At 37.9% G+C, this 14,906-nt stretch overlaps 1 protein-coding gene and 1 non-coding gene across 2 annotated transcripts in view; both read left to right on the top strand.

Moving 5' to 3' along the window:
* The window catches only part of LOC102513647 (UPF0462 protein C4orf33 homolog), a 577,478-nt gene that overhangs the window by 194,646 nt on the left and 367,926 nt on the right, over positions 1–14,906 (top strand). The gene's annotated exons all lie outside the window — the stretch shown is intronic.
* TRNAT-AGU lies at positions 6,995–7,066 on the top strand. Its single transcript has one exon. It is a non-coding gene; the product is annotated as a tRNA-Thr (tRNA).

Consider the following 14,906-nt stretch of genomic DNA (forward strand, 5'->3'; position numbering starts at 1 on the left):
ATTGTGGTAAGTGCCAAGTATATAACCGAACAGGACAAAATGTACCTGCTTTTATAAAGCATATGTTATAGTAAAGAATTCAGAAATATAAACAGGCAGTTGTAATAGTGTGACAAAAACTGTGACAGGGAATAACGTGATAAAGAATTATGTCTAATTAGGAGTACCAAGGAAGGGCATGACTCAACCTGGATTTGGGATTCAGGAAAGGCTTCCTGCAAGAGGTGACAGATAAATTGAAACTTGAAGGAAGACTAGGAGGAAAACAGTGCTCTAGCAATGAACATGTGAAAAGGTTTGAGCGAGTACAAAGAACAGAAATATGAGTTTGACTCACTATGACTGAATGATGGGGATAATGGTAATGGTGTTGATTGAAGAGAAAGGGAAAGCTAGAAATGTTGACTAGATCTACACATATTGTAAGATGTGTCATGGAGACTGAATTTTATCCTGATGCAAGGGACTGATATTCAAAGATTTATATGGAAAGATATCTTAGGTTTATTTTGGAAGATCAGTCAAATCATTAAGCAATATGTAGCAAGAAAGAAAGTTTTCAGTATTTCTAGTTACAGAAAATGTAATACATGTATAGATTTATGCTTAGATTCAATATAAATGGACTTCTGTTTTTAGCAGTAAGGCTGTCTAGATTCTTTGACAGACCTTTTGCCTAAAAACAGCTGAAAACCTTTCACATTATCACATCATTGATGTTCTGGCAAGGAATTAAGAAATTCTCGGAGGCAAAACCTAAGCAAAGCGAGAACTCTGACAGATAACTGGGACATTGAGGCCAACTTTCCCCCTGAGAGTATTTTCCAAATTCAGGTGGTCTGATCTTTAGTTTTTATGTCTCCACAGAGTATGGAAAATGGGAGGAAAAGCCTAGGGCCTGCTGAATGTGGGAATTTTAAAAGAGACCTCATGAAAATGGGACCCCAAAGCCCTGTACCGTCAGGATAAGAATGAAACAGAACCTAAAAATAATAGTCCTTGCCTTTCCACTGTTACCACAATAAGGGAAGCTACTTCTCTTGAAATGTGGCAGAAAAGATCTCTTAAGGATTTCTAGCCACAGGACAGTCCTTATGTAAGTCTGAAGTGGTGTGAGATTGATGTGTTTTGGGTTTATGGAAAAAGCAAATTCAAACCTTCTCTGAAGGAATGGCCATCATCAAAAAATCTACAGACAATAAATGCTGGAGAGGCTGTGGAGAAAAGAAAACCCTCCTACACTGCTGGTGGGAGTGTAGTTTGGTGCAGAATTATGGAAAGCAGTATGGAGATTCCTCAAAAAAAAAAAAAAAAAACAAACTAAAAATAGACTTACCATATGATACAGCAATCCCACTCCTGGACATATATCTGGAGTATATTCAAATTTGAAAGGATATATGCAAATGTTCATAGCAGCACTGAATATAATACCCAAGGCATGGAAGCAACCTAAGTGTCCATCAACAGATGACTGGGTAAAGAAGTTGTGGTATATTTACACAATGAAATACTACTCAGCAATAAAAAAGAATAAGATAATGCCATTTGCAGCAACATGGAGATCATCATTCAAAGTGAAGTAAGCCAGAAAGAGAAAGAAAAATACCACATGATATCACTCATATGTGGAATCTAAAAAAAGAAAAGAGGAAAAAGAGGACACTCTTGAACTCATCTACAAAACAGAAACAGACTCACAGACATGGTAAACAATCTTATGGTTACCAGGGAGAAGCAGGTAGGAAGGGATAAATTTGGGAGTTTGAGATTTGCAAATGTTCACCACTATATATAAAAATAGATAAAAAAACAAATTTGTGTAGCACAGGGAACTATTTTCAGTATCTAGTAATAGCCTTTAATGAACAAGAATATGAAAATGAATATATGTATATATATGCATGACTGGGACATTATGCTGTACACCAGAAATTGACACATTGTAACTATATGTCAATTAAAAAAAAAGAAAAAAACTGATATCACCAAAACTGATAGCAATTAAACTTAAGAAAATGAAAAAAAATTCCCATGAATATCCTAAGGAAGATGAATTCATAACCCAAATCCCAAAACATAAAAGAAACAAAACAAGAAAGTGAGAACCATAAGAAGCAGCAGATGATAGTGTCAAGTTCAAAAAGCCTTCAGGTATTGATAATATTAGAGACAGAAGAGAAAATAAGCATGTTTATTCAGTGTGTTTATAGAAATAGAGTAATATTTTAAAACTAATGAAGAACAAGCTAATAAAATGACTAAGCAGATATGAAAAAATAGAATTTCTAGAAATCTAAAAAGCAAATTTTAAAATAAAAACTGTGTAAACAGGTTTAACAGAAGACTGGAAACAGCACAAGATAAAATTAATAAATTGGAAGATGTAGCTGAAGAAATTGTGCAGAATGAGGTGCCCGGAGACAAAGAGATGGGAAGCATGAAAGAGAAGTTAAGTAAAGCATAGAACACAAAGTAGGAAAATATAGCATATGTCTAGTCAGAATTCCACAAGGGAGAGAACACAGAGAATGGAGAAAATAAAATATTTCAAAAAATAATGGCTGTAAATTTCCTAGAACTGATGAAAGATCATGGAGGTTTTATATCATGGAAGCCTGGTGAATCCATCTAAGAAGGGTGTATGAAAGAAAATCTGTATCTAGATTCATCATCATAAAACTGCAGAATCAAAAATAAGAAAACTTTAATTCAGTATAAAAATGTTCTGATAAATTTTATCCATGTCAACATAACTTTTTACTTATAGAGATTTCCATATATTAACACAGTAATTAATTATAACTAATTTTCTAATCAAACGTGAGTAAAACTTAAGCTCTACTCATTTGTTTATTTACTCGTATTTGTTGATCCTTTTAGTTTAGCTTATATCTAATTTTTAACCACATGACCATGTAGCAATATAACCAGGATCTTGGACTCCACAGTGAAAAGAATAAAAGTCATTTAGTCTAGTACTTATTTTTTTTAAATGAGGAAATAGAAGTATTGCTTTCCTGTATTACAGAGCTGCTCGATACTTGCAAACTCACGGCGCAAAGAAGAAATCACGCTAAACGACTAATTTGGTGCCATTCCCTTCTTCAGTTTGATGAAGGGAAAGACCATGGTTTAAATAATGCTGACAAGACTCACGTGACAGGTGAAATGCTCTTTGCTGAAACAGAGTTGGTAAAACTGAAGTAAAATTAGAGTCTTTTAAAATAGAAATTTCAAGGGCATAGTGGAAATACTACTCTTTGGCTCAAAGTCAAAAAATACTCTTTAATTAACCACTAAATAATGATATTAAATATAGGCATTGTTATTATGATTCACAAAAACACCTTTCCCCAAGATTGCTGAGAACAGAAAAAAATTCTCCAAGGGGGAGAATGCTTTCAAGAGATGCAGCTTTGTTCCATGTGCACTACATTCTATTTCTAAATTAAATCTACATTCTAAATTAAACAATTGTATGTCAAAAGCGATTAATAACATACCATAATAATTTCTATCTTCTTTTTACCTGGCCTGAGTACTAATGAAAACATCAACAGCCTTATTTTCTTAGCCTCCCACTTCCATAAGCTCTATAAGCCTGATGTTTCCAAATCTGGCTTTTTTATAGCTATAGGTACTCTTGCTTTCATATTCTTCTAGGCTATTTTAATTTAATATGTATTAAACGTCTTTGCAACTTCATTTAAGTGAATGGCAACAGAATTTTTTTAAAGGAATTCTGTTTTATTCTGGAGGACAAATTATGCTGTAAGGAAGAAATGTCCTAAATGTGTGGAAAGTATACTGATTTGGGGCCTAGAGGTCTAAGGAAAACTCACATGTGATCCTCTGAAGCTCTGAGCAAAGTCATTTCACACAATCAGACGAGTACTCACACCAACGCTGTGTACCTACCAGTAACTCAGGAAGCATCTTACTAGGCGAGAACTACCTTTCATAAACTCCCACATCCACTAGTCCCCACCAAGTCCATGCTTTTCTTAGAGCAAAGAGTGAATAAATATGACTTCTGCTCACCAAATACATAGGATAATTACCGGCAATGCAGGATAATTAAAATCATTTCCTTGCTTGAGTTGATGGCTGGCTATTATCACATCTCCCTCTAGATGGCAGTGGCACTCTTTCATTCTGAGACTTTTTTTTTTTTTTTTTTTTTTTTAAATCTGTTCTCTCCTGGATAGTTGCTCTCAGCTCTGCTGGGCGATGATTTAAACAACACTTTGATGCTGTAGGATGTTGGTGTTCACAAATCAGGTCTATCCTTTTCTTTTTTCTAAAAAGATAATACACTGCTTTTTCAAAGTCAATTAACACTTAGGGCAAATGAAATGGGGAAAGCAAAAGGTCACTTTCTAAAGGGTTGCCTTGAAACCTTTTGGTATTATTCAGGTTTCATCCAGGAATTGCAAATCATTGGAGGGAAAAAAGGAAATAATAATTAGTTCATTTTGTTTCTTGATAACGCCCAATAAGGTGGCTTAATATGACGTTTCTGCCTAATTTCCCTGTGAAGCCTGTGGTGTTCCAGAGGTATTGTCTGGTAATTTCTATATGTCTTGCAGTCTTGAGAGCAATTGGGATGCTTTTGGGACAATTTATGCATAGGGAGAGGCTGCTAGAGAGAATCCCTAAAACTTCTGGGTTGGGATGCAATCGAATATGTTTCATAAAAGAAAATTGCTCTGTTTGTGGCATGGCTGAACGACGGGACGTGACAGTCAGAATGCCAAAAATTACAGGACTCTGTTTTACAACATAATCAGCCTCAACCCTTGCCCCACATCAGTGCTAAACTAGCTGAAGGTCTAGAGTTAGTAGAGGAGGGCTTCGTTTGCGTGGAGGAGGTCCATGTTCTGACCTCAGATGCACTTCGGAATCATTGCTTGAGTACTAAGATGCTTCCCGTACTTACTTGAATTTCATTTAGAAGACAAGCCTAGACACCCCAAAACAATAAGCAGATATTAAAAAAAACAACTGAACACATTGCAAATGAGATTATTAACAAATTGACTTTTAAATTGACGGCTGGCCACATGCCGGTTTGGACAGGCCGGCTTGGAGCTGCACATAGCTCACACCTCTCACATCCTGCCTCACGGTTAAGATGGCAGTCACAGTTCCTTTCTTTCTATTTTAATATTGAAAGACCTTCAGTCGGTTTAATAACCTTTTCCTTCTTGAATAAGGAGTTTCTGTTTGCAATCACATGAATAGAAAAAGACCTGCTCTAGAAACTCTGGGAGTTTATTTCATGCCTCGCTACAAAAATAAGGTTTTTGAAAGAGCAGAAGGGATGGAATAGCTACATAATGAGCAAATTCTTGTGAGGTAAATTATTACTCAAGATTTTTGAACTGATCTTTTAAAAAAGCAAATAATAATAATTACAGTCCCGCAAATACTGCTGCCTGGTGGGAGACAACAGAAGCTCTGCTGGAAATGCTGCTGGGGACCTGCATTTTGTTCTGCACCCACACCCACACTGCAGCCTGAAACATTACAAACCCAGAGAAAGACCTGCATCCACCCAACGGGCACGGTCTCCTAGCTTTGATTCTGCATCCATTTCCAACTGTACAGGGATGGACACTGTGATGTGTGCCTTTTTACCCCTGTGGGTCAGGGTAAGGTTTGAGGCTTCAGGTAAATTGTATTCTAGAAGAAAGTTGATTCAAACTATGTTTCATCATTAGAAATGTTTCTGTTGGGTGTTGTTTGAACTTCCATGGTCAAAACCAGCAATTGGGTAATCGAAATTAATTGAAAGAGCAAAGGAGAGGGTGAGTACAAATCTGTATTCACAGGTCAGCGTCTCTCTCTCGAGCTCTGATATTCCATTAGAATCTTCTGCTTCACTAAGCGCAGGCCTTTGACCTTCTCCGCGGCTTCTTTTCACATCGAATAGGACCAACTTGATTCCCATTCTCAAAATCTTTAATCATGACAAATATCTCCCTGTGCACTCACTTGGAGATTTTTAGCTGCATTTTGGAAGAGAGGTTTAAATGAAGAGCTGGCTAGAGCATTTAGGAAGGGCTGGTAGGAGGGGAGCGGGTGTGGAAGAGTGATTTCTCTACTCTCATCAGAAACTCTCGGGGAGGGAAGTGGTGGTTGATCTCAGGGCAGCAGCTTAGTGTGCTCTTGACCTGTTTCTGGTCTGAGTGCGCTTCCTGTCTTCTGCCACAAAGAACTTCAATGTCTGTCTTCCCCTCCACTCCCACATCAGCACATTCAGTACATGTGACACAAGATTGTCACTAGAATCAGCCTGGGCATCCCCTCGTCAAAAGGACCATCAGCATCTGACCTCCTCTTCCCAAGCGACTCCATCTCTGGCAGGTGTTACAAGCTCAAACTGAGTTTTGTGGCAGCTGCTCCTGGAACCTATAAGACAGCGCCGCACGCCTGGACCTCGGGGAACAGCGAGGTTGATGTCCATCACCGTCCTGTGCCAGCGCCCGCTCCTCCCTCCAGAGAACGTGGCTGCTTGCAAAGGAAAGTTGTTTTTATCTTACATGAAAAAAATTTTTTTCCTCTTGCTTGTTTACTCAGTGTTCACCATTTAAAAATAATGCAGCCTCTTCATTAAGGGGTAAACTTACAAAACATTACTCCTACTTACATTTTTCTCTAGGTGCCAATGCACCTCAGCAAGCTTTCAGACAACAGACACCTAGAAACAATTTTTTCTTACATTAAATGATTTCAAACTCTCACATTTCCTTCCATGATAGTTGTATATTTCACCTTTTCTCTCCCTCTTACAGCTCAAGGAAGTAGCAGCCAGGAAAGTATATGCAATTTCATCATAAAATATCAGTTTTAAATGATTGCCTTTAAATATGAAAATGTCTTCTATAATAGTTTGCTAATCCATTTGTGACTTTTTATTTCAGTGAGCAGGGATTAGTTGGCATCCGATTCCATGGCAGGTGACAGAAATACCAAAATAGAGATGGGGGGAGGTATAGCTCAGTGGTAGAGTGCATGCCTAGTATGCATGAGGTCCTGGGTTCAATCTCCAGCACCTCCATTAAAAACAAATAAACTTAATTACCTCCCCCTCGTAAAGCAAACAAAATAGAGGTAGTCTAACCGGAGAGAAAAGGTAATACAGACAGTCCTGGGCTGGTAGGACAACTCCCAACTCACTGAGAATCCACGTTCATCATTTCTGATTCTGCCATCTTCAACATGCACCGTCGGGTTCTCTGTCTGAGGTGGCTGTTGGAGGTCCAGTCATCGTATCATCATTTTGGAGATTAGGAAGAAGGAAAGAGAAATAAATAGGCATACTCCCTCACCTTAAGGTTACTTCTCAGGACTTTCACAAATTGTTTCTGCGTAGATTCCATTGGCCAGAACTTCATCTTTGGGTCACATGGAGCATCGATGCGGTCTTTATTTTTGTGCCTTCATGTGACCAACTAATATTCAGGGATTCCATTACTGAGGAAAAAGAGAGGATGGGTATTGAAGAACACCTAATAGTCTCTGCTACAGATTAAGTATTAAAATTTAGATACACTACAGAATTTCTATTTCATCACTAGCTCTTTTGTTCTTCCAGAAGAAGGAATACTTTCTTCTCTTCTCTTAAGAGGGATAATAGATGACAGAGATGGGAATGTAGACATGGTCTGAGCTGCAGTGGTTAGCAGGCTTTGAAAATACCCTGGTGGGCTACACAGAGGCTTAAACAATATGGAACAATACTGCACTGATAACCAATATTGGAACTTGATTGTGCTATTTGTCATCCTGAGGATTTCAGGGTAAGGTCCATCTTGGTTCTCATCAAAGGGCATTTTCATTAAATGTCTCACTAAAAGAACTTCCTATGAGTTGTGTGTCACAGCATGGAGGCAACGTTATAGAGTACCAACCATTAAAAGAAAACTTATCTAAACTAAGGAATGTGTGCCGAACAGAATCTGGGAATGGAAATATTGAAGACTTCTAATAATACACCTTGGTTTAAAGGCAGTAAGGTTTTAAAGCTCACCTATGAAATGTAGCTTGGCATCTAGGTCTTCCGGTCCGGATGCTGCCTGCTTGCTGGGTCAGCACGACCACCCCTTCATTAGTTGAATACCTTCTGTTGGTTAGATCTATGCAATTAAAACATATATTAGCATATGGATGCCTGTTCCTCACCCCAGAGATGCTGATTTATTGCTCTGGAGTGGGTCCAGACAGTGGCTTTTTTTTTCTTTAGAAGTTCTCCGCATAATCCTTGCACTCAACTAGGCTTGAGGACAAGTAGATTAGATGCCTCGAAATCAGACTCCTATGACTTCATGCAGTAATCTCTTAGCGAAACACCATCAAACTAAATATTAATGCCATGAATAACCTTCTAATCTTTGAAAGGTGGCTCAGTTCATACATTAAATAATTAATCATTTCATGTTTGTATATTTGAAGGTTCAGTAGTAGTTTAAAGCAAAGACTTGGAGTCACATCTGTGTGTATCCAAAACTCAGTTCTACCAAATAATAGATGTGTAATTGGGGCCAGTCACTTAATCTTCATATGGCTTTCTTTCCTTAACCTGAAAAATGAGGTTTTCTTACAGGAAACGGGGTTTGTGTGATGATTAAATGAATGATTTAAGTAAAATGCTTAAGTGAACTGCCTGACATAATCTAAGAGCAATGACAATTTTTATAGTATGTCTTTAAGATTGATAGAACAGATATCATTAGCATACTCTGGTAATTAAATAATTATAGGTTAGTTAAATACCTTACTCTGGGTAATTTGATTGATCACAGTTGTTGAGTCCCTCCAGTGTGGAAATTGTGACTGCTCTGGACTCCATGAGAACATAAAGCGTGAAGGTAGTATCTAGTGCAGTTAGGGAGTCAGGGCATGTGTTTAGAAGGGACAAAGTAGAAGTATAAGAAGTAGATTTGTAGCAGAGATTACATATTAACCACCAAAGCTGTCTTCCTATGTTCCATCTATGGTCTCAAATTTTTGAATATATTGAATACTTCTAAAATTCCCTGGTAGTTATTCTGGTCAGATGACTTAATTGTTGCAAATGGAATGTGAGTAGAAATGACATGTGTCACTTCTGGCTCTGGGCCTTAATTTATTGAGTATACCTTCCCATCCCCACTTGATGGAACCTACGGGTGGCAGAATCCCAGCTTTGGCCATGTAGAAAATAATGTCTGAGGAATGGCGGGGCAATGGAAAGGAAGCATTCTGTATCCTGAATGACAATCTTGATTGAACTGCCCGGGGTGGTTGTACAAGAGTTAATGAGCTTTGTTCTTTAAGTAGACCAATTGTGTTTCTTTGGTAAGAATGCATAGCCTTTGGCCTCATGGATACTATTTACTAAGCCCCCAGATTAGCTGAATATTTTACAAACAATGATTCTGCAGGCCAGTGGTTCTCACAGTGAGATTTCCAGGGCAGCAGGCTTAGCAGCAGCAACACCTGTGAATTTGTTAGAAATGCAAAATCTCAGGCCCCACCCTAGACCTTCTGAATTAAGAACTTGGAGGTGAGCCTCAGTAGTCAGTGTTTTAACATATTCTCCAGGTTATTCTGAAACAGACAAGTTTAAGAACCACTGTTATGAGGGGAGAGGAGATTAGGAAAGGGTCAGAGAGTAGAGGGAATAAACTAGTAATGCTTTAAGAGAAAGGACACTGGAAATAAAATGCCTGGGTTTGAATCCTGGCTCTGCCACTTATTCTCTGGGTGACCTCAGGCAAGTCAGCCTCTCTGTTCCTCAGTTTATACATAGAAGGGAGATAGTAATTGTATAATAATCATAGGATTGTCATGAGGATTAAAAGAGTCAATATGCAAAATGCATTTAAAACAGTGCCCGGCATATAATGAGTGTCAGCTATGATTGTTATTTAGGCAATGAAGTCGTGTTGAAGAGTGGAGAATTAGTCTTCATGAACAAAGGTGTAGAGGTGGGTCACAGAACTTGTCTATGGAAAACAATGGCTCTAGGTTTATTAAATCATTTAATACATATTTATTCCCCTGCTTCAATACTTCAAGGACATAACTCAACATTTTTTTTTTTGTGTGTGTGTGGTGCTCTTCCTAATACTGAGTGGATTCTGTCTCCCTATTCTAGTCCTAACTTTACAAAGTTGCATAGAACAAATTTGATTCTTCTTCTATATCAACAATCATTCTTTTGACTAGTAGTCGTGGTGATTACTCTAGGGGAATCAGTCTATTTATAATAAACAATGGTCCAGCATCATTCTTTCTATCTATCTATCTATCTATCTATCTATCTATCTATCTATCTATCTATCTATCTATTTAATAATAGATTTATTTTTTTAGAGCAGTTTCAGGTTTACAGCAGAATTGAGCAGACAATACAGAGTTCCCACATAGCCCTCCCCACCCACACATATATATTCACCTACCCTCAACATCCCTCATCAGTGTGACATATTTGGTACAATCAATGAACCAACATGGACACATTATTATCAAATTCTATAGTTTACTTTAGGGTTCACTCTTGATGTTGTACAAATGCATAATGGCTTTGACAAATGCTTAATGACCTCATTCTTTTTAAAAGTGCTTAAACATAATAGCTACATCTTCCCTCTCTACTAGCCATTCTGCCGCACTCAAAAAGCTCTATAATTGCTTCTTTCCCTCCAGATCTCAAAGCCTGGTCATGTTATTCCAGTATGTTCCAAAGTCTGGAGCCTCTGGGGTCTCTAAGCTAGTTTTCAGCATTGAGGTCCTGGGGAGGAAGGGCCCACTTCCTCTAGTATATTTGAAGTGTATGTAACAGAGTCAGTATCCTGCAGGGACCACCTTTCAGAGCTCTGTCTCGATTTCTTAGCTCTGCTGCCCTCTTATGAACAGCTATCAAGTCAAAACCAAGCTCCCAGTAGAACTCACTTCCTTTCATTAACAAGGGTACCTATCATAAAACACAGTTGTAACTGTACTATAAGCAAGTCATAGGGTATTGTATCAAAAATCAATTAAAGGTCCCATTTAACCTGCAGACAGCAGTACAAGCCCTCCTGTCTCCTCCTTCATAGCACATCTAAGTCCTAGATGGCTGCTTTCCATTTCAAGCTGTCTCTTATAAGCCCCTTCCCTTGACCTCACACCCTTCCTCTAGCTATTACTTCCCTATATAGTAAAATTTCTCCAAAAGACTTGTTTGTACAGACTGTCTCTACTTCCTCATCTCTTTCTTTCTGGTATAAAAACAATACTTCTTTTTTTTAACATTAGCACTATGCAAGATACTATGTTATTTGTGGGGATAAATAAAGAGGAAGAAAACATAGATCAGATACTAAGGGCTTTAAACGTGGGTTTTCTGACACCACCTCCAACCCAGACTCCACTGTCTTGTAATACTCTAATATCCATAATTCTAGCCAATTTCTAGTCAGTTTCAAAATGTGGTTTTCAGTTATTCCCATATTCATCAGAAGACACACCAGGGGACCAGAGTTACAAAGCACAAAGGCATTTAACTGCTTATCTATCTGATTTAAATGTACTATAAAAGCTGCTTTTTATCGAAAAATCTAGCCTTTTACATCAAGTGATGATTTGACGTTAATGCATATACCTCTTCAGAAGTAATCAAAGAACTGAGGTTTTCTATCAAAGTACCTGATTGCACTTTAAACTTTATTTTTCTATGGAATGGCATGAACTGAGAATACTTATGATTGAGGAATGATTATGCCCTTCTGTATTCCACTTTATTCTATATATAGAAAGTAGGAAGTTCAAGTTCAGGATTACAAGCTTGGTAAACTAATCACAGAAGAGAAATTCTAAGGGTTGGAATGAAGCACAGTTCCTTGCTGCTGGGAGGACATATATATCAAGATTAAGAAGGTCTTACTAGTTATTTAGACTGAAACATTAGCAAATGTACACAGACGAGACCATAGGGTTTTCATTTCCTAAGCAAAATTTAGTCAGATATTAGAATCTTCTACTCTGTTCTGATATTGCTTTTAGAACCAGGAGATACTGTTTTCCTATGAGATTCATGCTTTTTCTTATTAGAAGCTCAACATCTGTTCCTCTGCGGCTAAAAGAGAATGTGGCTAATGGATTAAAAAAAAAAAAAAAAGAAAACGCAAATCAACAACTTCAAATCTCAGCGATTAGAATGTAAGTCTTCTGTGACTTGGCATCCTTAGAACATATATTCTGAAACAGGGTAAGGGGAAAGAAAGGTTTAGGTTGAATGTGAGAAAAAAAATTTGGTAGAACAACACATATACAAAAGAAATAGAAAGTCTCCTGAGTAGCAGAGGACACACTTAGAATCAGGCTAAACCAAGCATAGAAAAATATACTGAGAAATATTCCTGACCAATAGAAAAGTGCATGCCATGACCCCAAAGATGACTTTCCCATTATTAATATGAGGCTTTCTAAGTAATATATAGAAATCTGAAAATCTATCTAGTTTGAGAGGCATGTAGCAAGTTTGAGAAAAAATTTGAGTGCCTACTGTAAGCACTCACTGTTGTTCTTTTCTTCTTTTTGTAATTAAATACCCACAAAAAATCAAATGTATTTAATTTTTTCTCTCTTTCTCTTCCTCTAAGTGTACTTGAACCAAGATGAATGTAGTGAGTTGTTATTTGTAATACAAAATATGGAATGAAAACTAAATGTTTGTTGAGAACACAGTTTCTTTCATCTTGATATGTTACAGCTTCCTCCTAGAAATGAGTCATGCTTACAAATGATTAGAAAATTATCAGTCAATTATCTGGCTACATGCAGGGATACATGAGGCATTGAGCAGACAGATTCACACAGTTATAGCTAATCTGTCCCCTTGGCAAATTCGGGTAACTGAAAGTTTATCCTCTTTTTCTCTCTTTCTTTTTTTTGTTCTCCTGAGAGAGAAAGATGCAGGTGAAATTCACTAATATTTGGTAGGAAGCCCAGTTGCCTCTGTCCTGATTTGTTCTGATTTATGGCTTTGAGGAATAACAGTGCAAGCTCCTGAGTGTGGTTAGTGCAGGCTTTGCTTTTCAATTAATTTAGGATTTTAGGCACAGTGTAATTCCAGTATTAACAACCCAGTGTTACCAATCAAAACAAAAATCTCTTCCTGAACTATGCTAGTTTTCCAAGTGGAGAAAGTGGAGCATTATGACTTACTGCTTTGTACGTTCTCAGCCAGACATGGAGGTCCTTATAACATTGCCCATGCTAACCAGCCTTGGGATTACCACCTTCTGTTTACCACTGCTCATTGCTCAGTTCCTAACAAAATGCGAGTGTTCACCGAGGGCTCTCGTGCTCAGTCTGGTCTCTGCTTCTCGAATGGCTTCCATTACTGCCCGTGAAAATCCCACCCCCGTCTCACAGTCCATTCCAAAAATCACCCCCACGAAGGCCCTCCGGATCCTTACTACTGCAAGCCATCTAGTCTGCTTTGTCTCCTCCTGGCCCTCCCCTTGTCCCCTTGTTTATAGCCTCCTTGTAGCCTTGTCATAGTCAGCCTTTTGTATTTACTTGAATCTCCCCCCCTCCCCAGCAGGTTATACTTGAGGTAGAAACTAGGTCTTACTCATATTTCCTGTGGCATCCAGTGCGGTGCTGTGCACAGACTGTGTTTGTAACAGTAAACCTGTCCTCAAATAGCATGAGGACAGACTTTATTTCAGGCCACGGGAAGGAGGCACAATGAAAGACTATAAATTATTACCCTCAGAAATGATTGAACTGGTTAAGACTTGTGAAAAGATAACTATTTTATGAGGAAGAAATTAAGAGATGTCAAATGAGAGATAATAAAACACCATAGGTATTCACAAAATGGCAACATTACTGTGTGCACGGTGGGGTATGAGTGTTAAAGAAAACTTCAAGGAGAAAATGCAAGCTAGATCACAAAGGATGCTAGGGACACACATAGAAATTTATTGGGATTCCAGAATTACAGGCAGAAAAGATTTAAGGAGCAGAAATCAAGCTGGGTGACCAAAAGTATTCAAAGCTCTTACAGGCTTGAGAGATGGTTATAAAAGACCCTCAATGCCAGTCAGAAACCACTGCAAAATAATATGTTAGGAAAACTCATCTGGTGTTTGTGTGTAAGATGTTTGCAAGGGAGATGAGGCTTGTCGTGTTAATATGTTACCTGTGTGGTGCAGTCCCTCTATCATGTACGGAACAGTTCTCCACGTAAATAATAACAGTTATTTACATTTATACAGTAGAAATGTTCCCAAAAGATTTCTTGCTTTATAAGAGGCTTAAACGTAAAATTCTTTTAACAACAGTGAGCACTTCTGTAAAAGATTATTTCTGAGTAAAAAGATTATTTTTCTTCGACTTCTACAAAGCTCTTTCAGAAACATAACTGGAGTGTAACGCGAGGCACGTCTGTAAGCCGTGTTAGTGTGTCTGTGTATTTCTGGTTTACAAGGAAAGGTATCCTGAACAAAGGTTCTTGCATTATCTCATTTAGATGGTAAGTCTTCCTCAGAGTCCTAACCTCCGAAGATTTCAAAAGTGAATATTCCAAGCTGCATGGAAATAGACAGGACAGAGTGTAGAAACTTAAAAAACTCTATTTTTTTCTTGAAAAAATGTTGCAGTGTCTTTTTATCTTCCTTGGGATACATGAGATTCACAAGGCCCACTCAGCCATCTGCTTTGCTTGATTTCAGATCATTTCCGTCTTTTCCAGGGACACAGAGGCAAATAATGAATGTGCAGCTGTGTGCATGTGTGTGCAAGTGCATATGTATACACACACACACACACACATAGAGCTTAGGTTGTGTTCTTCATATCAAATTTTTGAAATGGTTCTTTTCTTGGGGTTTTGTATAACCAGTTATTTAACAGTAATGTTT

Source organism: Camelus ferus, chromosome 2 (genome assembly GCF_009834535.1).
Source record: "Camelus ferus isolate YT-003-E chromosome 2, BCGSAC_Cfer_1.0, whole genome shotgun sequence".
Taxonomy (NCBI): domain Eukaryota; kingdom Metazoa; phylum Chordata; class Mammalia; order Artiodactyla; family Camelidae; genus Camelus; species Camelus ferus.